Genomic DNA, 25734 nt, shown 5'->3' on the forward strand with positions numbered 1-25734 from the left:
CTAGCCCTAAAATATTCTTAAATGAATGCATGGATGAAGTGCCTGCTGTGGTCTCCATGGGTTGGAGTGCCCCAGTAAACCTGTTGGGCACTTTCACAGGGCCTTTCTGTCTCCTTGTGCTCCTGTCTCGGTCATCACTGAGCATCTTTTCCATGCTTCTTGTGGTGACCTCTTCCTGGATGTAGGGCTGTAAAATCTTAGATGCCACCAGCTCTTATCACCATGGCAAATTACCTTGTTCCTGGGCTGTTTCTCAGGGAGAAGGATTTATGGGATGAGGGACAGAACACCTCCTGGAGACTTTTATCTTTCCTGTGTGCACAGCTTGTCTCACTCCTCCTCTTAGATCCTATCCATCAGTGTGTGTGTGTGTGTGTGTGTGTGTGTGTGTGTGTGTGTGATTACATTTGTGCCCTCTCCTACCTTTTCCTCTCTTGCTTACGTTGACCCAAGACAGGTAGAGGGTGACTAAGCAGGCAAAGACATGTGGCCCGGTTTGCTTTAGCAGGGGAATTCTCTAAGACACGTTAGGGATAAACCTTCTTCTCATTCACAGCCATCCTTAGCTGAAATATGGCTGTGGGGAGCCAGGGAAATAGGCCCCTTCCTCTTCCCCCACAGAATTGAGCCGTCTTTTTCCTAGCTGCTGCCTGCCACCCGTGCTGGAAGGTTAATCTCTTTCTCTTCTCAACTAGTGCATTTATCATAGGGAAGTGGTCTGTGGTGGAAAATATTGATCAAAGGCCTGCCAGGTCCTCTGCTGGGTTGAAATTGAGTGTTACAGTCAATCAATGGCCTGGAGTTTGGAGGTATGGAGAGAGCAGTGTCCTCCACATGTGGCAAAGTGATGACAGATGGAGCGAGGGCACTGGGAGAGGGGTCTCCTTCCTCAGCCTATTCTGGTTAATTCACAGGACAGGGCGTGGTCATTGTTGCTAGGCAGAACACAGGTGGGTAATTTTGGTAGCCGTAGTGTCCTTATATACTAGGTCGGTTTCTGTGTTGGCACAAGGGAACTGTCTTGGCTGCTAAAGTAGTTAAAGTGTATTGGGATAACCTCTTGAGGTATAATTACCGCTCACAAAATTCAGCTTAATTGAAGTGCCAGCAGCGCATTACATTCTATATGAAAGTTCGTATTTCTAGAAACTCTTGTTAACTTTTTTGCACAAATTATGCTTCGTATTAGAATTACTTCTGGACTCCTGTCAGTAATTTGAATGTATCTCTTCCTCCTCCCCCTTCTCCATTTCTTCTTTCTCTTCCTCCATTTGTCTTCCTGACTGCTTGGGGCACTACACCCCAAGTAGCTGCTAGTTGATATCATGGCACTTCCAGAACACAGAGACATCCGAGCTATTCTCTCCCATGTAGTGTCCCCCCACCCCCGCCACTCTTCATTTTGGTGTGTGGAAAGACTCTCTCATGGGTATTGTCTTTTCTGTTATATATATATAAAAAAAAAGATGACCAAGAGAAGGAAGCCCCCATTCTGCTTAGGGGGAAGCATAGCCAAGAAGCCTTTAGGGAGGAGGCCACTTTTTGAGGAAGGACTAGGGGAGCTTTAAGCAAGACGACGAGGAGGGGTGATGGCAGTGCGCGCGGACAAAGAAGCAACTACGCAAAGAAGCCAAAAGTAACTCAGTATGGCTGGCGTAACAACTGTCGGCCAGAGAGGCAGGTGGTCCTGTGTTATCAGAGGTCCTGTCCCACCAGCGGAGGAGGCTATTGCGAGACAGGAATAGGATCATGTAAGTGATGAACTTAGTGTAGCACTTGGCATGAAATATGCACCTGAATTATTTTATTTCCTGTAATAACTGGGATTATTGTTTGGAACTGACAGAAAACCATCTGTATCAGTCAGGGTCTTGGCAGAAAGCAGACATAACACTCAGTTTGGGGTTATAGGCATTTAATAAAGATACTACTTACAAATGTGTGAAGCAAATACAAAGAAAACAACAAGGTACATATAGTGCAGCTTCCCCCCTCTCTCTGTCTCCCTCCCTCTCCCCTGAAACCAACATGAGTTGAGAGAGGATGTATCTTTCCTGTAGTTTCTAGCAATGATCCAGGCCCTTGGATCTTACTTCCCTTGGTGAAATGATCCTTGCTTATGTGTTCTGAGCCTCACTTTCTCATATTTAAAATGAGACTGCTACCATCTTCATCATTTATAGAAAGAGGAAGTATAGGTAGAAAGATTGTTAAATCCTGGGCTTGGGAACCACACTGCTGGATTTAAATCTCAGATCTTTGCCTTAGGTCAGTGGTCTTGGCTATGCTTACCCTTCCGCCTCCCTGTACCTCACATGCCATACCTGTAATGTAGGGATGGTAAGAACAACTCCTCTCCAAGGTTGTTAAACAGTGGAGTGTTTGAAACATTGCATGGGAATTTTAGCAGACTGGAACTAGTAAATGCTAAATGCCAACTGACTTTTTTTGTTAGTATTATTGTTATCCATACCTAGATTCTACCCACGTGAGAAAACCCTCATTTTTTTTTCTCTCCCTCTCTCTCTTTTGGTGTGGGTGTGTGTCTGGTGTGTGCATGTTTGTATGTGTTTGCATGTGTTTGGATGCACGTGTGTGTGGTGGGAGATGCTGGTATCGGTGTCTTCCTTCATCATTCTCCACCTTAGTTTTTGAGACAAGGCTTCCCACAGAACCTGAAGCTCATCAACCCAGCTGCTCTAGCTGGGCAGCTAGTCCCAAAGGCCCTTCTGTTTCTACCTTCCCACAATGCAATTACCGGGACTTGCTGCCATGCCCAGCTTTTATTTGGATGCTGGGCAGCAGAACTCAGGCCCTCATGTTTATGCAGCAGGCATTTTACACACTGATCCATCTCCCCAGGCCCAAACCCCTTCCCGTTTGTGTTTTGGAAGGAGGATTCTTCCAGCTTCCCTGTTAGAGGCTATGCCATGTGCACACTTCCAGCCTCCTGGCATGGGAGTGGAAAAGCCATGATGATTTTGCCTTGCACCTCCCAGCCATCCCCTGTCCTATTATCTGAATTTACTTCCTCTGCTCTGCAACTCTCCTATATCAACCAGAAGAATTGGTTTCACTGCAATGGTCCCAGTTTCTCCTACTTTGTGGGGACCAGTGGCAGTTGCCTGCTAGTCCTACCCACTGTGCCCAAACACCCAGTACTCAGTGACAATGCCCAAGTGTATGTAACAGGCATGTTAATATGGTTAGGAACAGGAGAGATGGCCTTTGAGATTTATTTCCTATTCTCTAAAGGGCTTTTCTTCCCCGGGAAACATCCATGCCATGAAGAAAGGGGGAACATACTCTTTTTTTATTTTCTTTTGCTTTGTGAAAGAACGAATTGTCCATGAAATCAAATAAAGGTGGAATGTATATTAAAATACTGTGGGCCTGCTAAAATCAGTTAGTTGACAAAATGAAGCTCAGAACTAATGCCAGTCCATGCCTGTGAGATTTATAGCCATATAACATTGCTTGTAGTGTGATAACAACAACAACAAAATGCAAGTGTGTGAATTTAAAATACGATCCTGGGCCACCTGGAGTAGTATAGAAATGTCTTCAGTGGAATGAGGTATAGCCGGATCCACTATGAACTTAGCCAACTCCATGCAAGAGATTATGGGCCCCTGGAAGACTCCATCCTTCCAAGGAAGGGGAGAGGCCTGATGCACTTTACATCTCATCAACATTTTTTAAATTTTATTTATTATTTATTTATTTATTTGAGAGCGACAGACACAGAGAGAAAGACAGATAGAGGGAGAGCAAGAGAATGGGCGCGCCAGGGCTTCCAGCCTCTGCAAACAAACTCCAGATGTGTGTGCCCCTTGTGCATCTGGCTAACATGGGACCTGGGGAACCGAGCCTCAAACCGGGGTCCTTAGGCTTCACAGGCAAGCACTTAACTGCTAAGCCATCTCTCCAGCCCAACATTTTGTTTTTCCATCAGTGTTTGATTTCTGGGTAGACAGAAGTGGTGACTGAAAGTTCAGCCATCTAGCCTGCCTCTACCACTCTCATAGGTCCTCGTACCTCTTAGAGACAAGACAGTAAGTTGCTCACCATTGATCCAGGAAAGAGACTACTCAGCTGAGTAGTCTACACCCCCCCCACCACACACGCACACACAGAAGTGCGTGAGTGTGCATATGGTGCTTTTCAGTTGCTGCTGTATCTGGAACCTATGGTATCGATCGACATCATCTCTGAGATGATGTTGGTGCCCTACCTCTAGGCTATCAATGGCAACTGTCTAGACAAAACCAAGGATTAAATCATGGCACAGGTGGTGCCAGCCCTCAAAGGTGCTCAGGAGGTCAATGAATGCTGATGTCTGTTGGAAGACCCACCCCAAGAGACTGACTAGCTGGGACAGTCACTTGTCTCTTACTCCTGGATAACCCTCTCTTAGGACCTGGTTGGTGGCTCAACTTTCTGACCCCTTCCTTGCCATAGGGAGACCCCAACTCTTGCTTCTTCATCATGTGTTCTAGTGACTTGTTCCATTCACGTGACAATCCAAGACATCTGTCCTTGCTTGCAAGTAAGTTCATGTTTCCTAAAAACAAATTAACTCTCAGGAACACAGGCAATGCAGCCAGGTTCTCTGTCTAAGCCAGAGACCAAAGTAGATCTGGGCCAGGACTCTTCTCAACTCTCAGTCTACTGCATTTGTTCTTTTTATAGAAATGCATCATGTATGTACATGTATGTCTATATTGGGAAAGAATGAAATGGAGGAAAGGAGACAGAAGTTAGGGAGGGAGGAAAAGGAGAGACAGAGGGAACAGTTCAGTAGTTTCCCACAAACTCAGAAGTGAACACACCTGTGTAGTGGTTGGCTCACATCTGTAGGCTGTGACGGGAAGCTTGCTTCTGCTCTACTCATTCTCAGTGGCGGTGGGGATTGGAATCACTGGGCTGAATGAACTCCAGCAATGGCTGAGGGTCCCCTGATACTTTTACCTCTGCATGTTTCTCCTTCCCAGTAGTAAAATTCTTCCCACAGCAGGGTGTTCCCCACTGTATATCCCAAATGAAGGCTGCATCCAGCCTATGGTCCAGTCTCAGAAATCATGCAGGAGATGTTTGGTATCTGCTCTTAAGCTTCAAATAAACAGAGTCAAGTGCAGTGAGTCCTCTTTTGACTGACTCCTTTCTCATAACACCTCCTTATAGCTATTGACATTATTATGGGTGGTTATAGTATGTTCTTCCCCATTGCTGTGTGGTATTCTTACCCATGGTATTGTGGTGTGCCTAATTGCTTCCAGAATGGAGAGAGAGATTGAGGAAGTGACTTTCACATTGCATTTCATATTCTCTATGCATTTTTGTTGTTGTTGTATACACTTGTGTGTGGAGTGCATGTATGTGTGTATATCTGTTCATATGCGTATGGTACATGTATGTGCATGTGGAAAACAGAAGTTAAAGTAGGTGTCCTCAGTCATGCTCTGTCTTACATTTTTGAGACAGGATTTCTCATTGAACTTTGAGATTAATGACTCAGCTAGACTAGCTACCCAGTAAACCCTAGGGATCTTCTTGGCTCTGCCTTCCCAGTACTGGATAGCAGGCATGCTCCACCACACCTGGCATTTTATGTGGATACTGGGGATACAAACACAGGTCCTCATACTTGTGAGATAAATATTTCACCCACTGAACCATCTCCCTAGCTCATGTCTTCTCTTAAGGCCAACGGTAAATGAAGCTCAGAGAAACAAAGCTACTTTCCCCAGATACACAGAGCTGATGACAACTCAGCAGGATCTTTATGACTAATTATATAATCAGGGTTTCCAAAGCTCAGCCAGACATATTGACACTGTGAACTCAATATGCCTGCCTTTTCGTCGTAGGATATGGAGCAGCATCTCAGGCCTCTACTCATGAGGTAACAGGAGCATCTCTATGACAGCCCCCAGACTGTGACAACCAAAATGTCCCTAGACATTGCCAGAAATTCCCTGAATAGCAAGCATCCTGGTGGAGAACCCCTGCTATAAAAGCAACTGGAATCTCAACCTTGTCCCGGGACAGCTGTGTGATGGGTGGGGGAATTTTTTGTGTTCTAGAGCCTTAGTTTTCTTATCTGTAAAGTGGAGATCCAAAACATAGTGGCATGGGACTCAGTGGCAGCATGCATGCCCGGTGTGTGTGAGGCCTTGTATCTGATTGCCAGTATGGTCAGAAGAGTGTGCCTACATCATGAATGCAGGACAGTCAGCAGCTGCCTAGTATCTTAGGTACTTCTTAAATTATAGTGGAGTTAGTTTCTCACCAACCTGCAAATGATTTACAGAGCTGATTTTTTTTTGGCAAATTAGAGACACACTGAATTGCAGATGAAGGCAGGCATTTGAGGCCACTCCTGTAGCCTAATTAGTACAGCACCATTGACAGCTCTGGCTCCTTCAAAGGATGCTCCCTGGGATGTGAGCCCCTCTACAGAGCTGGTTGGCAACTTGGAATGGAGTCAGATGTCCAACATTAAACATTTCAATACTCAGAAAAGAGGCCATGTTCTCCAATGGGGAGCTCTCTTGCTAAACGTTCCCCTGCCTATTAAATTCCTGCAGTGGCCACTTTAATTGGACCCGCCTCCCTCACTTGGTTAATCAAGGCTGCACAGCCCTGCTTTGGTTTAGTCTCCAAAGCTTTCAGCTGAGGACTCCTGCTGCTGGCCTTCCTAGTGTCTCTGAGCTCTACCCACCAGAAGTCCATACACTTCAGGAACCCTGGTTGTTGACCAGACCAGTGGTGACTGGACTGAACTCCCCAGACAAACCCACATCAGTGTCCCAGCTGTGACAGAGAACTTCATCCACCCAGTGGCCAGTGGCCAGCACAGAGCAGCTGATCAATGTATGTTGAATAAATGTATGGCTTAAGCATTACAGGCCCTGACTTTGTCCTCAGATTGAGATGGCTTCCAAGTGGCAAGTTTTCCCACCTCTCCCAGACTGCCATCTCCTTAGAGGACACACTGTATGGTCTGAACACCAAAGGCCACCTACCACTATGCTCTCCAGCTCATGAAAGCCTCCATTGTTCCATTGCTGCACTCACATCATTGTGCTTCCTTCCTGTGGGGATCTATAATAGGAAAGTGCCCACCTCACCATGGCAGGGTCCTGATGGGCTGTTCTGCCTAGAATCCAAGCCCCCAAACCTGAACATAAATATACCTGGTTCTCAGCTAGTCTATTTACCCTCTAGGCAGTTTGGTACCACTTTCTTCCCATCTTCTCTCTGCCAGCTTTCTGACATCTGATGGCAAACCATTGTCATTCCTCTAGATCCTATAGCCCCTTACTCTTCACTCTTTATTTTGTCTCTGATTTTCCAAGTGTCTTGTTTAAAACAGGACACCTGGACCTCTTGACATGGGCTTCCAGAGTGACTGGCCAACTCCTTCCAGAGCCCAGGTACAGCAGAACTGACTCAGAAGAGAACTTGCTATGGATAGCTTTCCAAATGAACACCAGGACTTCTCCTGTCTGCATCTGGACTCAGTTCTCAGACCACACAAGCATTTAACACTCAGCACAGGTGTATCCTGCCCAGTCTTGGCTCCTTCTACAACCAATCTCAGTGAACCTGACCCCAAGTGGGCTGGGTAGGGATACACACACAAATATGGCCTAAAAAATCTTGGAGTTTGGTGAGTCTGGAGCAGGGGAGCAAGAAAGTACAGATATAGGCAAAAGAAAAAAAGGTATGGGCAGCTGCTCTCATCCTATTTAATATCAAACATGAGCCAATTCCTGGCACTACATTTGAGGATAGCTTATTACATGCAACAATAATATCCTGATTTTCTTGGGAGCATATGTCCCAGAGAGGAAATGAATATTGCTCAGGAACAAAGGAGAAGCAAGAAAAAATAAAACTCATTTTCTGAACTTGAAGAAACACCAGGAGTCAGGAGTTCTATGTCAATGGGTGTATTATATCTGGAAACAGCATTTCATACACATGAAGGGCATGTGTAATACTGACAAGGTAGGTTTCCTAGGGTAATGGAATGGTGTTCACAAGCTATGCAGCACAGCCTTCTTGTGGACCAGGACTCCTGTGTCAGCATGGACATTGGCAGGAGTTGGTTTTCCTATCTGTAAAGTTAAAAGGTTTAAATGTTTGCAGCTGGAACTGGAAGGTTGGAATAGGAGTGAAAGCCAAGTGATCATGTCCATTTGGAAATTCTTGATGTTTCTGTCCAGACCCATGGTGCTGTCATGTGAACAGAAACCAAGACTTCACTAATGCATCTGTCGGGTTCTTGTCTGCATGTTGTCTTCATTCTGATGACTCCTTTTAGCAACTTCTGTCGTCACATGTGCTGAAGGATGCTTAGATCCTGGTGCTTCTCTAAGTCCTTTGTCCTGATTTTACTATTAACAGAAACTCCTGTGTAATCCTCCTGCATTTCCACTCTCTCAGGCTGTATAGCTCTCTAGAAGACCTTGGCCCACAAGACCAGCCAGGCATGGCTGCACAGTAGGTTCAAGGTTTGGACAGCTTTTCTTCCCATCTCTCTTTCCTTGTGAGCTAACCCTCTGTGGTTGAGGAATGCAGTCCTCCTTGAACTAAATTTAGGAAGAGGGTCTTCTGCCAGCCACTAGCACCATCTCCAACTTCCTGCTTTGCTGAGAACCTGTTTTTCCAACCAGCTTTGACTACAACTCCAACTTGGGGTCCCCTGAACCCTGTCTGGACACTACTTAGACTTCAGTTTGAATTATCTGAATCCTGCCTGTGCTGGTTCCTTGTTGCAGTCCGGTTCGCATTGCTGGTAGAAATCACCCAACCAAGAGCAGCTTCTGGGAAAAAGAGGTTTATTTGGCTTACAGGCTCGAGGGGAAGCTCCACGATGGCAGGGGAAAACGATGGCATGAGCAGAGGGTGGACATCACCCCCTGGCCAACAGAAGATGGATCACAGCAACAGGAGGGTGTGCCAAACACTGGCATGGGGAAACTGGCTATAAAGCCCATAAGCCCGCCCCCAACAATACACTCCCTCCAGGAGGCATTAATTCCCAAATCTCCATCAGCTGGGGAGCTAGCATTCAGAACACCTAAGTTTATGGGGGACACCTGAATCAAACCACCACATTCCGCCGCTGGCCCCCATAAACTGATATCCATACATGATGTAAAATACAATGCATTCAATCTGACTTTAAAAGTCCCCATAGTTTTTATCAATCTCAATGATGTTCATACATCCCCATAGTTCGAGATCTTTTAACTGAGCCATAATACCAAAATATAACCTCAAAAAACCCAGAATGGCACAGAATAAATATTCACACTGCAAAAGATGGCATTGGGCATAGCAAAGAAACATTCAACCAATACAAGATTTAAAACAACCAGGGCAAACATCAAACTCTGTAGCTTCAAGTCCAGCAACTCAAACCAGTGACAAATCTTCAAGTCCGATAATTCTAACCAGCAACAAGTCTCTGGCATTCCAATTCCGCCCCTCCAGCTAGGCTACTCTCACAGTCCTGGAAAACTTCACCGGGGCCGGCAGCTCCTCGGCAGCCATCTCTTGGTCCCGGCATCTCCACTGGGTCTCCACTGCAAGCCACGGTTCATCCTCATGGCCCCATGGGGTCGCTACGCAGGCAACCAGCAAACCCGCTTCACACTGCCCATGGCCATTTCCAAAACACAAGACTGTGTTGCAAACTCAATGACCCTCTTTCCAGCATTTTATACTCCATGATACCAGGTAGGTGCCAATTTGTTAATCCAGGGGGGAATAAAGCAGACTTTGAAGAACAGGACTCCTTGAGCACTCAGGCCCCTTCAAAAGAGTCGACATTCTTTCTGTTGCCCCAGCGCAGGTCAGCTAGCCCAGTCTCAAAGGTTGTAATCTCTCAGTTGCAGCTGAACGGGCAACAGTTCACCCAAAGATTTTTCTTTCTGTGCCATATCCCTCTGCACATACCAGTTCATTTCTACGCAAAGCAACTCTGCACAACTTCTCAGGACATGGGCATAAGAGCAAGCTTCTCACACAAACTGCTAGCCCAGTCCAAGCAAAGCTCTTTCTCGCCCTCATAAACCAGACCTCACAGTCCATAGTTCTTACTGCCTTTAGGTCTTTCAGCTCTGACCAGGATAGACCATTAAGCTGTACTTACAGCACTGCAAAGCATCTCTTAGGCCAAGGTTTCAACTCTTTCCACATTCCTCTTGAAAACCAGCTCCAAAAGGCCAAAGCCACAGTCAGGTGTCTAGCAGCAACCCCAGTCCTCGGTACCACTTTACTGCTGCAGTCCAGTTCGCATTGCTGGTAGAAATCACCCAACCAAGAGCAGCTTCTGGGAAAAAGAGGTTTATTTGGCTTACAGGCTCGAGGGGAAGCTCCACGATGGCAGGGGAAAACGATGGCATGAGCAGAGGGTGGACATCACCCCCTGGCCAACAGAAGATGGATCACAGCAACAGGAGGGTGTGCCAAACACTGGCATGGGGAAACTGGCTATAAAGCCCATAAGCCCACCCCCAACAATACACTCCCTCCAGGAGGCATTAATTCCCAAATCTCCATCAGCTGGGGAGCTAGCATTCAGAACACCTAAGTTTATGGGGGACACCTGAATCAAACCACCACATTCCTGGTCTGCATTTTTTCTTATTTATTTGAGAAAGTAAGAGAGGGAAATGAGGGGGAAGAGAGAGAGAGAGAGAGAGAGAGAGAGAGAGAGAGAGAGAGAGAGAGAGAGAGAGAGAGACTCTAGATGTCTAGATGCATGTGCCAGCTTGTACATCTGGCTTATGTGGGTCATAGGGAATCGAACCAAGGTCCTTTGGCTTTGCAGGCAAATACCTTAACTGTTAAGCCATCTCTCCAGACCCTGGTTTGCATTTTTTATTTCTCTGTGGCCCTCTGCCTGGCTCCAGCCTTGCAGTCCTTCCAAGTTCTCTATTCTGGACTTCTGGCTCAGAGAATCTCAGAGCAGGTACACAGGCTGTTCTTAGCAAACCTATTGTGTTCTGGCTTCCCTAGAGAAAGCCAAGTCTTACAGATGAATGGAGTTTTCCAGATTCAAGTCTATACTTACACATTGTATAGCATAGTCTAGTACTGTATTTCTTTTTAATGGGGAAAATGCATCTCTTTTGGTTAAATTACTGTAGCACTCAGATGGACATGATCCTTAAAGATAGACACTTGGTCATTTCATTCTTACAACAAACTTGTGAGGCAAATATATGTTTTAGTCTGTTTTCTACCATTTCTAATGAATAACAGAAACTGTGAAATTGATAAAGGAATGAGGATTATTTAAATTATGGTTCTATAGGCCAGGAAGTCCAGAAACATGGCACAGGCAATGGGTGGAGCCCTCATGCTGCCTCACAACGTGATGGAGGCATCACAGGGCAAGCCAGAGAAAAAGGCCACCTGAGATCTCTCATCTTCTTATAAAGTCACTAATGTCACTATAGGGGTCCCCTGTCTCCATATTCATCTAATCCTTGTTACCTCCCTGAAGACCCAACTCCAAATACCATTAACAAAGAAATTTGAGTATTTTAAGTTTGTAGCACATGAGCCTTGGAAGTGGGGCACAGTCAAATTATAGTAATATTCTTAACATTCCCATTTTATAGAAGAGGAGACTAAAGTTCAGAGAGGTTAACCTAGTGGGTAGCAGCATCATAGCTAACTTTCTATCTTTCTCATGTTAATTTCACCTTATTTATTTACTTATTTAGTTAGTTAGTTAGTTAGTTAGTTAGTTAGTTAGTTATTTTGAGGTAGGGTCTCACACTAGCCCAGGCTGACCTGGCATTCACTGTGTAGTCTCAGGGTGGCCTTCAACTCACCTCTGCCTCCAAAGTGCTGGGATTAAAGGAGTGAGCCACTATGCCTGGATTCTATCTTATTTTTATTATGCTATACATTGGAAGGGGTTTAATCCCATTCTTATACATTTGGTCAAAGAGAGCCAATGTGTATGGGAAGAGCATGAGGGGAAAGGAATGAAGGGAGATAAATTAATGCTCTTGATTCAGTTCTGAAATGTGTAAAACTTTTAATCATAAATCTTACCTCTTTCCCCTTTCTTTGGCCAGCACCCATGGATGGAGAATGCCCTCAGACATTTTATGGAAGGAGGTGGTGGTAGAGGCTCTATGTTACATTGTTGAGATAAAATACCCGACCTGGGGGCTACAAAGGTGGCTTAGAAGTTAAGATGCTTGCCTGCAGAGCCAAAGGACCCAGGTTTGATGCCCCAGGACCCACATAAGCCAGATGCACAAGGGTGTGCACATATCTGGAATTTGTTTGCAGTGGTTGGAGGTCCTGGCATGCCCATTCTGTCTCTCTCTCTTTCTCTCAGAAAAGTAAATATATACAAATAAAATATTTTTTAAATACCTGACTTGGACAACATAAAGGGGAAAAATTTATTTTAGCTCATCGTTTCAGCTCTCCATCCATAACTCCATTGCTTTTAAACCTGTGGCAAGGGAGATGCACCATGGGAGAAGGCCATAGTAGAGGAAAGCTGTTCAGCTAGCTCGCTGTCACCAGAAAGTAGAGAGCATGAGAAAAAGGTGCCAGGCACAGGATATGACCTATAAGGATACATTTGCAGTGACTCGCTTTCTCTAATCATATCCTGCCTCCTAACTTCTAGTATCTCCATCTGCTCCCAAAAGTGCCAGCAAATGAGGAATCCATCAGCAGATTAATCCATGGGTGAGTTCAGAATCCTCCTTGTCTAACCACCTTCTCATAACCCCACTGTGACTACAGTTATATGGGAAACAAGTCTTCAGTCTATGAACCTTTTAGGGACCTTGCATATCCAAGCCATAGCAGAGTTCAAAGGAAAAGTACCCAGCATCCTTCCAGCTATGCTGTGTGGGCTACACCAGTAGATGGGGTTAGGAGGAAGACCCTGGCACCTCCAGGGTGGGAGAGCACACCACATTATGAGCAGACATCAGAGCCCAGATGGAGATTTCCCAATCACACATTTACAGCTGTTTGGGTTGGCCAACCAATAATAAAACCATGTTAAGAGCAGATGATGGGATGTTGATTTCCACCACTCATCCCATGCAGGCCAGCTTATGAAGATCTCACCCCCATGGATTCTGGGATGGCACACTTAGGTTTTGGTGGAGGATGTGGTTAGACATGTCTGCAGTGAGGCAGCAAGGACACAGCAGGGAGTCTGAACTTTGGATCCACTAATTCATTTCTTCATGGTTTGTAACATCTTCAAATGCCTTTAATTATTAGTTAATAATTCATAGGCTGTCATCAGAACGTGAGGAAAAAATATGGCAAGTGAACAATGAGTGCTGAAAACAGTGCCTGTCTCCCAGGGGCCTGAAGTGAGACAGGGCATCTCTTTGACTCTGTGCTTTTCCTTTCTTCCAGGAAGAGCAATGTGACTCCAGAGGAAACACCAGAGCCTACCATTTGTGGCAGACATTTAATACTTCACACTGTCCATGGAGTTAATGTTCCCATAAGCCTTCTGAGGGAGGGACTATTATCTTCCATTATACAGAAAACAAAACCAATGCTCTGGAGATCAAGGTAATCTGTCCTTGGGCTCAGATCTAGCAGCACTTGGAATTGGACTCTGATTCTGGTGCCTAACCATTAACCGTCATGATATTCTGCTTCCTATCAGGAATCTAGAAATTGGGTACCAAGTTCAATTTAGACACCTAGACTTTAGCATTGATCAAAGGGGAGCAAACACACTGCATCACTTATCACCTCCTGAGAAGAGATAAGCAGACAAGGGCAGCACTACCTGGGACCCTGGGAATCTTACAGAAATTATTCTTCCATTATTTTTTTCTTTCTTTCTTTCCTTCTTTCTTTCTTTTCTCTTTCTTTCTTTCCTTAATTCATTCACTCTTTTGTTATTTTTCTATATTCCTTCCTTCTTTCCCCCTAACTTCCTTCCCTTCCTTCCTTTTCTCTCTTGTCCCTCCCTCCTCTTCTTTTTCTTTTTTCTGTCTCTTCTCTCTCACTGTCTTTCTCCCTCTTTGCATCTTTTTTTTCTACTTCCCCTCTCTTCCATTTTCCCCTTCCTTTCTTCTTTCTTTCTTTTGTACATATTTTTTGTGCCTATCTTTTGCCCTCTGAAAAATATTTAGAAACTCAGTGTTAATCCTAATGTGTGGTACTAGCCTCCTTATAAGAATGGTTAGGGTGCTGCTTGGCAGAAGGAAAAGATTCACTGGGTGCCAGGACACACAACACGTGGGCAATTAGATGAGAGAAGGCTAGAAGGTAGGAAGACATGTTGAGGTTTGCACCCAGGGACAAGGTAGTAGGAAGCTGAGGCTGTGGCAGTCTTCACAGGAAGTCGAATGCTATGGGGTTGACTAGGCTTTGTGGAGCTCTTAGTTCTTGTCATAGCTCTGGGGCACAGGTTGACTCTGGTTTTCTGGCATCTGGCCCAAGTGACTAGAAGGCATGCCTGCAGAGTGAGCCTGCACATGGAAAAGTGGGGAATGTGGATCAAGTCTGCTGCTGAAGAAGGAGAATTGGCTGGCCTCTAGTTAGAGCCAAAATTGGGTAAGACAGCACAGTAATAATCTAAATTACAGACCAGGTACAGTGGTGCACGCCTTTAATTCCAACACTCAGGAGGCAGAGGTAGGAGGATCATCGTAACTTCAAGGCCAGCCTGGGACTACAGAGTGAGTCTAATGTCAGTGTGGGCTAGAATGAGACCTTATCTCAAATATAGGCTGGGTGTGGTGGCGCACACCTTTATTCCCAGCACTTGGGAGACAGAGTTAGGAGGATCACCATGAGTTTGAGGCCACCTTGAGATTACATAGTGAATTCCAGGTCAGCCTGAGCTAGAGTGAAACCCTACCTCAAAAAATAAATAAATAAATAAATAAATAAATAAATAAATAAATAAATAAATATAAAAATAAATTAATTAAATTGTATGCACTTTACCTACCTGTAACAGGCAGCATACTGCTTAGCTGTGAAACATGCTGGCAACACGAGCCACCATCTCCAAAAGCCAGTGTAGCCTAGTGTAAACAATGCAGGCACTGAATTCAGATCACACTTTAATGGCTCCAAATATGGACTATGTGATCTGGTCCTGGACACTCATTCTGGGCCTCAGTCTGTCTTCTGTGTAACAGAGGCAATGGCAGAAATGGTTTCTGTCTCATGGGACAGGCCAAAGGAGGAAATGAATGAATGAATGTAGCAAAGCCCTTTGTAGAGTCCCTGGCAATATTTCTGCTAAGTGGAGGCTACTATTATAAACATTATTGTCGTTAAAATGCAATGCTTGCTGTGATGGAAGAACTTCATAGAAGGATATGAGAACTGAGACTGGACAAAGGTGTGTAATGTGAGCAGCCTGTGATTATGGCTCTCCATAATGGAGTCTTGGCTGATGGACCAGGCATGGGGCGTTTGGGCATCAGAGTGGGCTGGCACTGTGGGATCTGTGAAAGTTGAGTCTACTGTGAGAAACCCAAGACAGTTAGATGGAATGACAGAGCAGACCTCCCACCTGGGAAGGTAGACTCACTATGTGAAGGGTCTGGGAGGGGCTCCAAAGGATGAGTTGGCCAGGGTAGATGACTGGGTTGCTCTCTGCAGGGGCTGACTGAGTGGTTACTTTTAGGGTATCATCTGTGGATGGCTGAAAGCCCCATGGGCTATTGCTCTGACACCTACTGTATCTATGACTTTATTATTGCTGAGACAGAATGCCTAACCAGAAGTAGCTTAAGGAAGGGAAGGGTTGATTTTTGGCTTACAGTCTTAAATCTATTATGGTCAGAAAAACATGGCAGGAGCTGGTCACATTAGTCCAACCAAGAGAAAGCAGAGTGGAGCCATGAATGCTGAATGTCCAGCTAAATTTCTTCTTTATACAATCCAGGACCCAGTCTGTGGGATGGTGCTGCCCACAGTTAGGGTGCATCTTCCCATCTCAAGTCATAATATAGAAAATCTCTCACAGAGGTGGACAGAGAGTTGTTGTCATGGTGATTCTAAATCCTATCAAATTGACAACCAGACATCAACCATCACCCCACCATTAGCATTTCTATGAAATTACTTCTATAGACAGTTAATTTTCACAGGTCAAGGAGTATGCTATGTATAGGGGCTAAAGACTGAATTTTTAAGGATGGCCTGTACTGATTTCAGGGTCCCATGTACTCCCAGCCTTCCTTGTGTCAGAGACAGGGTACCTCGCCCATTTCAATTATATAAAGAGGGAGGAAATGTCAGAGACCATGACCTGACTGCCCTAGGACAAAAGAAGAACTAACAGCCCTCATATGGCCCCTCACCGCCCTAGGACAAAAGAAGAACTAACAGCCCTCATATGGCCCCTCCCTGAGGGCAAACAACAGCTCCAGAAAAATGTCACAAGACGTTCCATTCCAAGATATTCCAGAAAGATTACGGCCAGGTGGCCCTACCTCCTTGTGCCCCCTGCTTGAACTCCCTGGCTGCTGACTGATTATAAAAAGGCTAAAAAATCCAACATTAAATGAGACCTTGACAAAACCTCCGCTTGGTCTCCTTCTTTCCCGCCCGTTCTTTCAGGTTGCAGCCCTCCTCGACCACCCTGTGTAACATTGGCCCCGCAGGTCGGGGGCAAGTGGTGCCCAACGTGGGGCTCGAGGCATGGGTCTCGACCGGATGACTAACTGTGCTGGAGATCTCCTTGGGATGCCAAGAGACATTTTGAAGAGTGCCCCGCCATTTCGTCGCTCATGAATTCAGCTACGGGACACGGTAAGTCAGGGTCCTTATTTTTCATTCTCATCCAATTTTCAGAATGGGCCAAAAGCTTAGTAAAGAGGCTCTTTTTCTTAAGGATTTAAAGAACTCACTCAGGGAAAGAGGAATTGGAGTTAAGAAAAAGGACCTCGTTAATTTTTTTGTTTTTATTGACAAAGTGTGTCCCTAGTTCATTATTTCTCGTCCTGATATTCATCCTGAAAAATGGCAAAAGGTCGGTAAAGACCTAAATCGCTGTATTCTAGAGGAAGGACCTGATTCCGTTCCCTCCACGATTTTCTCCTACTGGGGACTCATAAGAGACATAGTGGAGGAAGTGCATTTAGATCCAGATAAACAACAACTCCTTTCTGTTGCTGAATACTGCCTCCACCCTCTCTTGCATGGCATTTCTTTAGTTTCACTTTCTTTTCCTCCTGAGAAATCTCCTTGCCCATCAGTCATTATCGATATGAGTTGTAGCTCCAATAACTCTGGTGCCCCCCGAACAATAGAAAAGTTATATATGCCCTTACCTGAGCCTATTCCCCCCAAAACTGCTTCTCGATGTATGCCCCTCATTAACCCGGTTTTTTCAAAAAATTGCAATCCCAAGCCTCTTGATCCGGGTGACGCTACGTCTCTTGAGGAGGAGGCTGCTAAATACCATAATCCCGATTGGCCTCCCACTGCCCGGCCCCCCCTTTCAGACCGCCCCCTTACCCCTTCCAGCTTTGTGCACCCACTCTATTATCCACTCTGCTACCTCCAGGGGTTCACCCCTCTACCCTTACTGGTGCCAAAGAACATCTCACTAAACAGATAACTGAATTACGGGATGTGCTTAAGCTTCAAAAAGAGTTTGCTCAATTATCTACAGATTTAAGCTCTTTACAAGCTTCATTTAACGAGACCATACTTAACCCCCACCCCCCCAAAAAAAAGTCTTATACTGTCTCTGACCCAAAACTGCTAAATTTGGAATGCGGACATGATTCTTCTAGAAAAGGGTGGTGTAATCCACTCAATATCAGCTTCACGCCAGAAGGCAAAAGACAGGATTGGACCAACAGAGGCTTTGAGTGGGGCCTTAGGTTATATGCCTACGGGACAGATCCTGGCCTCACTTTTAAAATTAAACTTCTTAAAAAACCCCTTCAATTCTCTAAAGTTGCTATAGGACCAAATCCCGTTCTTCATCAGCCCCCTCCCAGCCAGGCTAAAAACATACACCCACCCTCTCTCTCAACACCACAACCTGTTACTGATGTCACTCTATTTCAACCTACCCTACTGTTAGGATTGCCTTCATTGGCAGACCTTATTCTGACCATGGTTAACGCCTCTATAGAGGCCATACATCAGACCAATATATCTGAATTTCAGGAATGCTGGGTATGTTATTCACCTTGACCCCCTTTTTATGAAGGGATAGCCTTATATGCAGAACTAACTGTGACCAATGACACCATGGCTTTACGGTGGCAACGGCAAGATGGGGTTGGCCTCACGGTCGCCCAGGTATCTGGGTGTGGGGTGTGCCTCCTGGGTCCGTCCATGCTTCCCCCTATAGAGCTTCAAATAACCTGCAATCTCACTCATGTTGTTAACTCTAGCTTTCTCTATATTGTTGCCCCTGCTGGCACTTACTTCACATGCTCTACTGGTCTCACTCCTTACATTGTAACTCCCACCTTCTTAGCTCACAAAGATTATTGTGTCCTTGTACAACTCTTCCCCAAGCTAACAATACATTCCAAAGATGAGTTCCTCCATTTTTGGGAGGGAGGAACATCTCCATCACGTGCCAAATGGGAGCCTATCACTGCCGTCACTCTTGCTGTTATCCTGGGGTTGGGTGCTGCCAGAGCAGGCACAGGCATCGCTTCATTAGTCACCTCCCAACAACAATATACAACTCTCTTTGGCAGTAGATAAGGACTTGCAGGAATTACAAAAGGGTCTTCAAGACTTAAAGGACTCTATGGTATCTTTGTCTGAAGTGGTCTTCCAAAACAGACGTGGGCTAGACCTAGTCTTTCTACAAGAGGGGGGACTCTGTGCTGCACTTAAGGAAGAATGTTGTTTTTATGCAGACAAAACTGGCCTAGTTCAAAATAGTATTGACAAGGTCCGTTCCAGTTTGGAGGAACGAAAGCGTAACCGGGAAAAGCAGGAGTCATGGTACCAAAACTGGTTCTCCTCTTCTCCTCTGTTTTCCACATTACTCCCCTCTATTCTTGGTCCCTTCGTAGGAATCCTCCTTCTTCTTTCTTTTGGACCTTGGGCATTTAAACAACTAACTTCTTTTGTCAAAGAACAGGTTGATTCTGCCACCAGAAATTCAGTGTCTGTCCATTACCACAGATTGCAGCTACAAGAAGAAGAGGGCCAAACACATGAGGCACCCCTCAGCTCTCCTTCGGCCCGACTTGATTTTTCTCCCTTGGCTGACAACAGGTCATGGTTTCGATTCCCTAAATGGCTGTGAGGCTCCAAATGATGGGATTATTATGGTATTAAGCCCAGGGGCACACCGCTAAGCTATGGCCACAGCCAGAGACGAGAATATTGTAGGGCCCCTTCCCTGGAGGCCATCCACATAGCCTAAGACAGGCGGATCACCTTCCATGAGCTGTGATCGTGGCCAATGACAGGATTATTGTGGATCCAGGGATGGAGGCAGCCCTCATAGCTTAAGACAGGCGGGCCATCTTCAGTAACTGGTGCTGGGACTGGAAGCATACCATATAGCCTAAGACAGGGTACCTCGCCCATTTCAATTATATAAAGAGGAAGGAAATGTCAGAGACCTGACTGCCCTAGGACAAAAGAAGAACTAACAGCCTTCATATGGCCCCTCACTGCCCTAGGACAAAAGAAGAACTAACAGCCCTCATATGGCCCCTCCCCAAGGGCAAACAACAGCTCCGGAAAAATGTCACAAGATGTTCCATTCCAAGATGTTCCAGAAAGATTACGGCCAGGTGGCCCTACCTCCTTGTGCCCCCTGCTTGACCCCCCTGCCTGCTGACTGATTATAAAAAGGCTAAAAATCTAACATTAAACGAGACCTTGACAAAACCTCCGCTTGGTCTCCTTCTTCTTTCCTGCCCGTTCTTTCAGGTTGCAGCCCTCCTCGACCACCCCACGTAACATTGGCCCTGCAGGTCGGGGGCATCCTTGGTCTTCTGAAAGAGAAAATAAGAGCTAGTGACATCAACTACTAGGGTGAAAGGAACCCAGAGTAAATGTGGCTAGCATATTGATCTTCCATACTTTCACCCAGATTTTCTGGATAGGTTTTAAACAGTTCTTTCCTTCCATGAGTGATTGATCGATTCAGGTCATTCAATTAGGAACTATTTATGAAGAACTTATATTAAATGGGCCTTGGAAACACAATTATCAGAGTTCCTCATCATTAGGGAGCCCCTAATCTAAGGGAGGAGATATGCATCACACAGGTGGGTGCATGACTGAGTGTAGCAGTGTAAGGTTGTGGACTGAGTTTGGGTGGGTTCCCATGCAGTGTGCACTTGGCCTTTCTTTCTGGATATTTGGTTCTTGGGCTCTGCTTTGCCAAGCAGTGTGTTCTTATTTAGGGTTTACTGGTGGCTGCAGGTTTGCATGAAGCAATCTCATTGATCCATCCCATGAATGAACTTCTTATTCCCACAAAAGGCTGATTCTCACTGACAGACTACAGACATGATCAGACAGATGCAATTAGTTGACTGGGCCAGGGCTGAGCCCTACAGCTTTCCCTGTTCCCTCAAAAGCATAGAATCAGACCCACCTGCACTTTCAGAGTTAGTGTGCTTAACAGCCAATTCCCTAAAAAAGTGGAGTGTGCTTCACTAGATAGTAGCTAAGTAAAGATAACTATGTTAATGGGAATAAGCATACCTTTTGGGAGAGGGAATATTAGACACTGAGATAGGACAGGAAGAGGAAAGAGGGGAAGGGCAGATGAGAGGGTGAATAACATTAACTTACATTAAGTGTAAGTTAGTTTGGAGAATCAATACATTTTAATTATGATACTATGGGAGGGGAGACTTTCTGGGGAATTTCTAGGAAGAATCTCAGGTCACAGTTGCCCTTTGTGAGTCACTGGGTATTCATAGTTTTTATCCTGGGTTCTACTTAATGGCCAATTCTATTTCTGTCAAAGTCTCACTTCTCACTGTTCCCAACATAAATTGTTTGCTAAAGTACCCAGAGTTACATGGTCTACTACCTTACTCATGAAGCCCATGCAATTGATATTAAATTGCCAACTTTGTGGCAGTTTCCAGAGTTCATTTTCAAATGATTTTTCCATGTTATCTATAAAGCTTTTCCTTATTTAAAAAAAATGCTACTTAGGATAGATAAAAATACCTGAAGTACCAATACTTAACTTCTAAGTATTTTGAGCAAAAATTTCCACATCTCTATTTACATATCAGGAGAAAAATGGTGATATTATACATGTTCTGATTTGCATATTAGACAACAGAGCTCATATTTGGGCTGAGACTAAAGAAATTGTAGCTTCATAGTAGAAATTATAAAGCTCTTCTTTTAGTTTTTGCTTTTACAGAGGGATGCACGTAGTCCAAACTGGTGTCAAACTTGTTATGTAACTGAGGTTGACCTTGAACTCCTGATCCTCCTGCCTTTACCTTCCAAGTATTGGAATTATAAGCATACACCACTATATCTGGTTATAATGTGTTTACTAGTGTTTAATGATATTTGCATTGGGGATTTTAATATACGAACATACTGTAAGTTGTATTCCCATCAGGTTATCCTCTTTTATCTCCTCTCCTCCACCTCCATTTTACTGAAGGCCCTCCTCAGTGTATCTATCGGTAATCACTGGAAGGTCATGAATGCACCAGTTAGTTCAGGTCTGGAAGACAATGATTCACAACATTTCCACTCTGTGGCTTATAAATTCTTTCCATAACCTCTTCTACAATATTTCCGTTTCCCTTCAATATTGAGTTCTGGGCAGCCTCTAATTTTCTGCTTTGACAAGTTTTGAGTCTCCTCAGTGTCTACCGCCATCTCCATGAAGAAGGTTCTCAGGCCAGCAGTGAGAGTGGTAATCATATTTAACCAGCCACTTCCTCTGCAATTTTTCCTGAGCCCAGGGAAGTATGCTATAGATGATTTGTCTTGTGTCATGTGGTTGGCTTTCTCTTCTTGTCATTCCAAGGAATCTTGGGTCTCCCTGGTATTCACCACCACTTGTGAAAAGTAGGTTTTCTAGTCAAGAGTGAGACACACCATTGGTTAAAAGGAATATACATATACATTTAGAAGGCTTTGATGGGTACAGCCTCTCCATTTAGCCAAAGAATAGTGAAAGCTTCCCACAGTGGTCTATGACCTCCCAAGCCATAGGCTTTTAATGAGTCATTTAAAGATCCTATATGTGGGCTGGAGAGATGGCTTAGCAGTTACATGCTTGCCTGTGAAGCATAAGGTCCCCAGTTTGAGGCTCAGTTCCCCAGGACCCACATTAGCTGGATGCACCAGGGGGGCACACCTGTCTGGAGCTCGTTTGCAGTGGATGGAGGCCCTGGCTCACCCATTCTCTCTCTCTCTCTCTGTCTGCCTCTTTCTCTCTCTGTCTGTTGCTCTCAAATAAATAAAAATAAACAAAAATAAAAAATTTTAAAAAGATTCCATATGTAAGTGAAATCATATAGCATTTGTGTTTCTGTGCCTAAGCTATTTAACTTAACATTTACAGGACTGGATTTTATTCTTTTATAGCTGTATAGCAATATATATATATACACACACATTTATTATTTGTATATTCATGTGCTGATTATGTCCACTATGTTGATTCCATATCTTGCTCTGATGTGCTTTTCCAGCACTGTGCTATAACAAGCATAGGTTCTGAGTCTCACAATGTTGACATCATAGAAACAGCAAGCAGAATTATGGCCACTGCTGACTGGAGAGGAGAAGAGAGTGGTTGGTGAGTATCAAGTCTCAGCTAGGAAGAAAGAGTATGTTCAGGTATATGATCACACAGAGCGATCATAGGCCACACTACTGCATTCTGCACATCTCAAATTACTACAGTTTAAAGAAAAGCTCACACAAAAAATGGCACATGCTTGAATGAAAGGTAACCTAAGCATGCTGAGTTAGTCTCCACACAATGAGTACACACACTGAAAGACTAGCCTATATCCCATAAGGATTTGACTATATCTGTCAGTTAAAATTTTAATTAAAATGTGGCAATGGTTTCAGAGATTTGAGCACTTATTTTTCAAATATCCTTGAGGTTTGTTGGACCAGTCAGACTTGGGTTTGTTCTTACAGGCTGAGGAAACAACTTCCTTTAGCATAGGCGCTTCTGTATTGATGAAAAGAAAACAAATGCAATAAGGAAACTCTGAAATTTCATAAATCTCAATATTAGCACATTCCCTCCAAGCTCCTGATTCTTTACAAAAACTGGGGAGAAGTTTCCAATAAATCTCCTGGAGTTGAGGCTCCTTATTTCACATACCCTCAGTAATATCACAAATGAAAAGGCTGGAACCCAGAATTCTTAAGGACCCAAGTGACTTGCCAGAAGTCCTGTCTTGCATAGGTTACACTCACCAGGTGAAGGAAATGATCATTCTTAATCTTAAAAAAAAATGTTTTTTAGACAAGAGGGGGGTGGGGAGGGAGGGAAAGAGAGAGAATTGGTGTATTAGGACCTCCAGCCACTGCAGTTAAACTCCAGATGCGTGCACTCCCATGCCCATGTGAGACATTGCACGTTTGTGTCACTGTGCATCTGACTCATAGGAGACCTGAAGAGGTGAACATAAGTCCTTAGGTAAGTGCCTTAAGCATTCAAGCCATCTCTCCAGCCCTTTATTCATCTTTTGAAAAAATCTTGTATTTATTTTCAAGGAGAGAGAGACAGAGAGAGTGGTAAAACAAATGAGTGCACTAGGGCCTTGTACCACTACAAATGAGCTACATATGAATGCACCACTTTATATATCTTAATTTACGTGGGCACTGGGGAACTGAACCTGGGCTGTTGCACCTTGCAAGCAAGTGCCTTCAACTTGTGAGTTTTCTCTACAGCCCACTCTGTCTTTTATGTACCTGTGCCCTTCTGATCTTCTGTCCCAAAACAGAGTCCCTGTTCTTAGTAGGGTGCTCTAAGGTCATTAGCAGAGCAAAGACAGAAAGAGAGAGAGAAGGAGGAGGAGAAAGAGGAAGAAGAAGAGAAAGAAAAGACAGGAGAGTGAAAGAGAGAAAAACCATGAAGCAAGGGTTCTTCTGGTAAGAGTGTAGAACAGGAGCACAGAGCTGAGCTGAGGTTAGGGTCAGAGGAGGACCTGCCAATGCTCTTTATTGGGCTTCAGGTGATCAATACTCTTGTTTCTTGATTCTAAGCCCTGATAAGGAATTGTTATCAGGTATTTGTTATGATAAGATGTGTATGCTGATCAGTTTTCCTCTGAAATGCTATTAACATTTCAGCTCATCTTAAAATCAATGGTGTTTCAGAATGAAGGAATGTAATAAGTATATCAGGAGTAGAGAGAAAGGTTCAGTGTTACTTAGATAAAACTCCTTAAAGTTCCCATCAGTATCATTTTTCTCTTCTGCTTCTCCTTTCTTCCCCTCTCTCCTTGCCAGCATCCATGCATCCTTCCATCTGTACAATAGAAACCTAGGAATGTTACCTAAACTTTATATACTTTAGTTTAGATGTGAAGAGCAAATGAAATAATATGATGTTCATGTGAATCATGTTAGTAGTGTCTAGTATAAAATTAAGACTCAACTACTATTATTAAATTATTCATTTTATTCATCCATTCATGCATTTAACATCTTCTACTAGACCTTGAGGTACACAGTTTATCATACTCTGCTTCAGATCTTTTTTTTAAAGAAAAAAATATTTATTTGAGGAAGAAAGAGAAAGGAAGATTATAGATGATAGATAGATAGAGAATGGGTGCGCCAGGGCCTCCAGCCACTGCACATGAAGTCCAGACACTTGTATCAATTTGTGCATCTGACTTATGTGGATACTGGGGAATTGAACCTGGGTTCTTAGACTTCACAGGCAAGTACTTTAACTGCTAAGCAACTTTTCCAGCCCCTGCTGAAGATCTTAATAATAGCCTTCTAGAAGGATAGAGTCAGTTTGGTTAGGCATCTTCAAAAGGACACAAAAGTACAGATGTGTCTAAAGCAGTTAATCAAGTCATACTCCACTCCTTCTAGCTCTCATTGCCTGTTGTATTCTCTTCGTGGTTTTCTACCCCACATGACTCTGCAGATTCTGGTGTGTAGAATCTGCTAAGAGGAAGAAGAGCAAGGTATAGCTCTTCCTTGCTTTTGCTATTCCAGGTATAGGCTCTCTTTTCAGTGCTGTCCATCTCTGCTGTTGTGGCATCTCCCATTTCCTTTCTTTCATTTACCTACATTCCACTCCCTAAGATTTGGGACTCCATCTCTACCCAGCCTCACCTCATATTCCTGGATCTTCTGATTGTGTTGTGTCCATTGGTGATAATGGAGCCATTAAAGATGACCCAAGTTTCTAGTTTATGGTCTCATGCAATTGTGCAGCATTTTTATACCATCGCTATGGCCCCAGTTTTGGGAAGGAAGTAAAATTCCTCTGGTGTTGCCCTTGGCACTGTGTTCTGTGTTCTGTTTGGTTCTAGCTGCATTGGCTTGGGAATTCAAATATGGACTGCATCAGGGAAGGACTTTCCTGCACACTTTATTCACTATTGACTGCTCAGCTGGCACTTAAGACTGTGTCTGGTCCATGGTCAATACTCAATATACACTCATCAAATGAATCTATACAAATAATGAAGGTATAGAAGTAAATGCCTGATTTTTCTCTGAGTGTAAGGATTTTTCTCTTCAAGATTCTTTGGGGTTTAATTT

The sequence above is a fragment of the Jaculus jaculus genome, chromosome 12 (genome assembly GCF_020740685.1).
Source record: "Jaculus jaculus isolate mJacJac1 chromosome 12, mJacJac1.mat.Y.cur, whole genome shotgun sequence".
NCBI classification, from domain to species: domain Eukaryota; kingdom Metazoa; phylum Chordata; class Mammalia; order Rodentia; family Dipodidae; genus Jaculus; species Jaculus jaculus.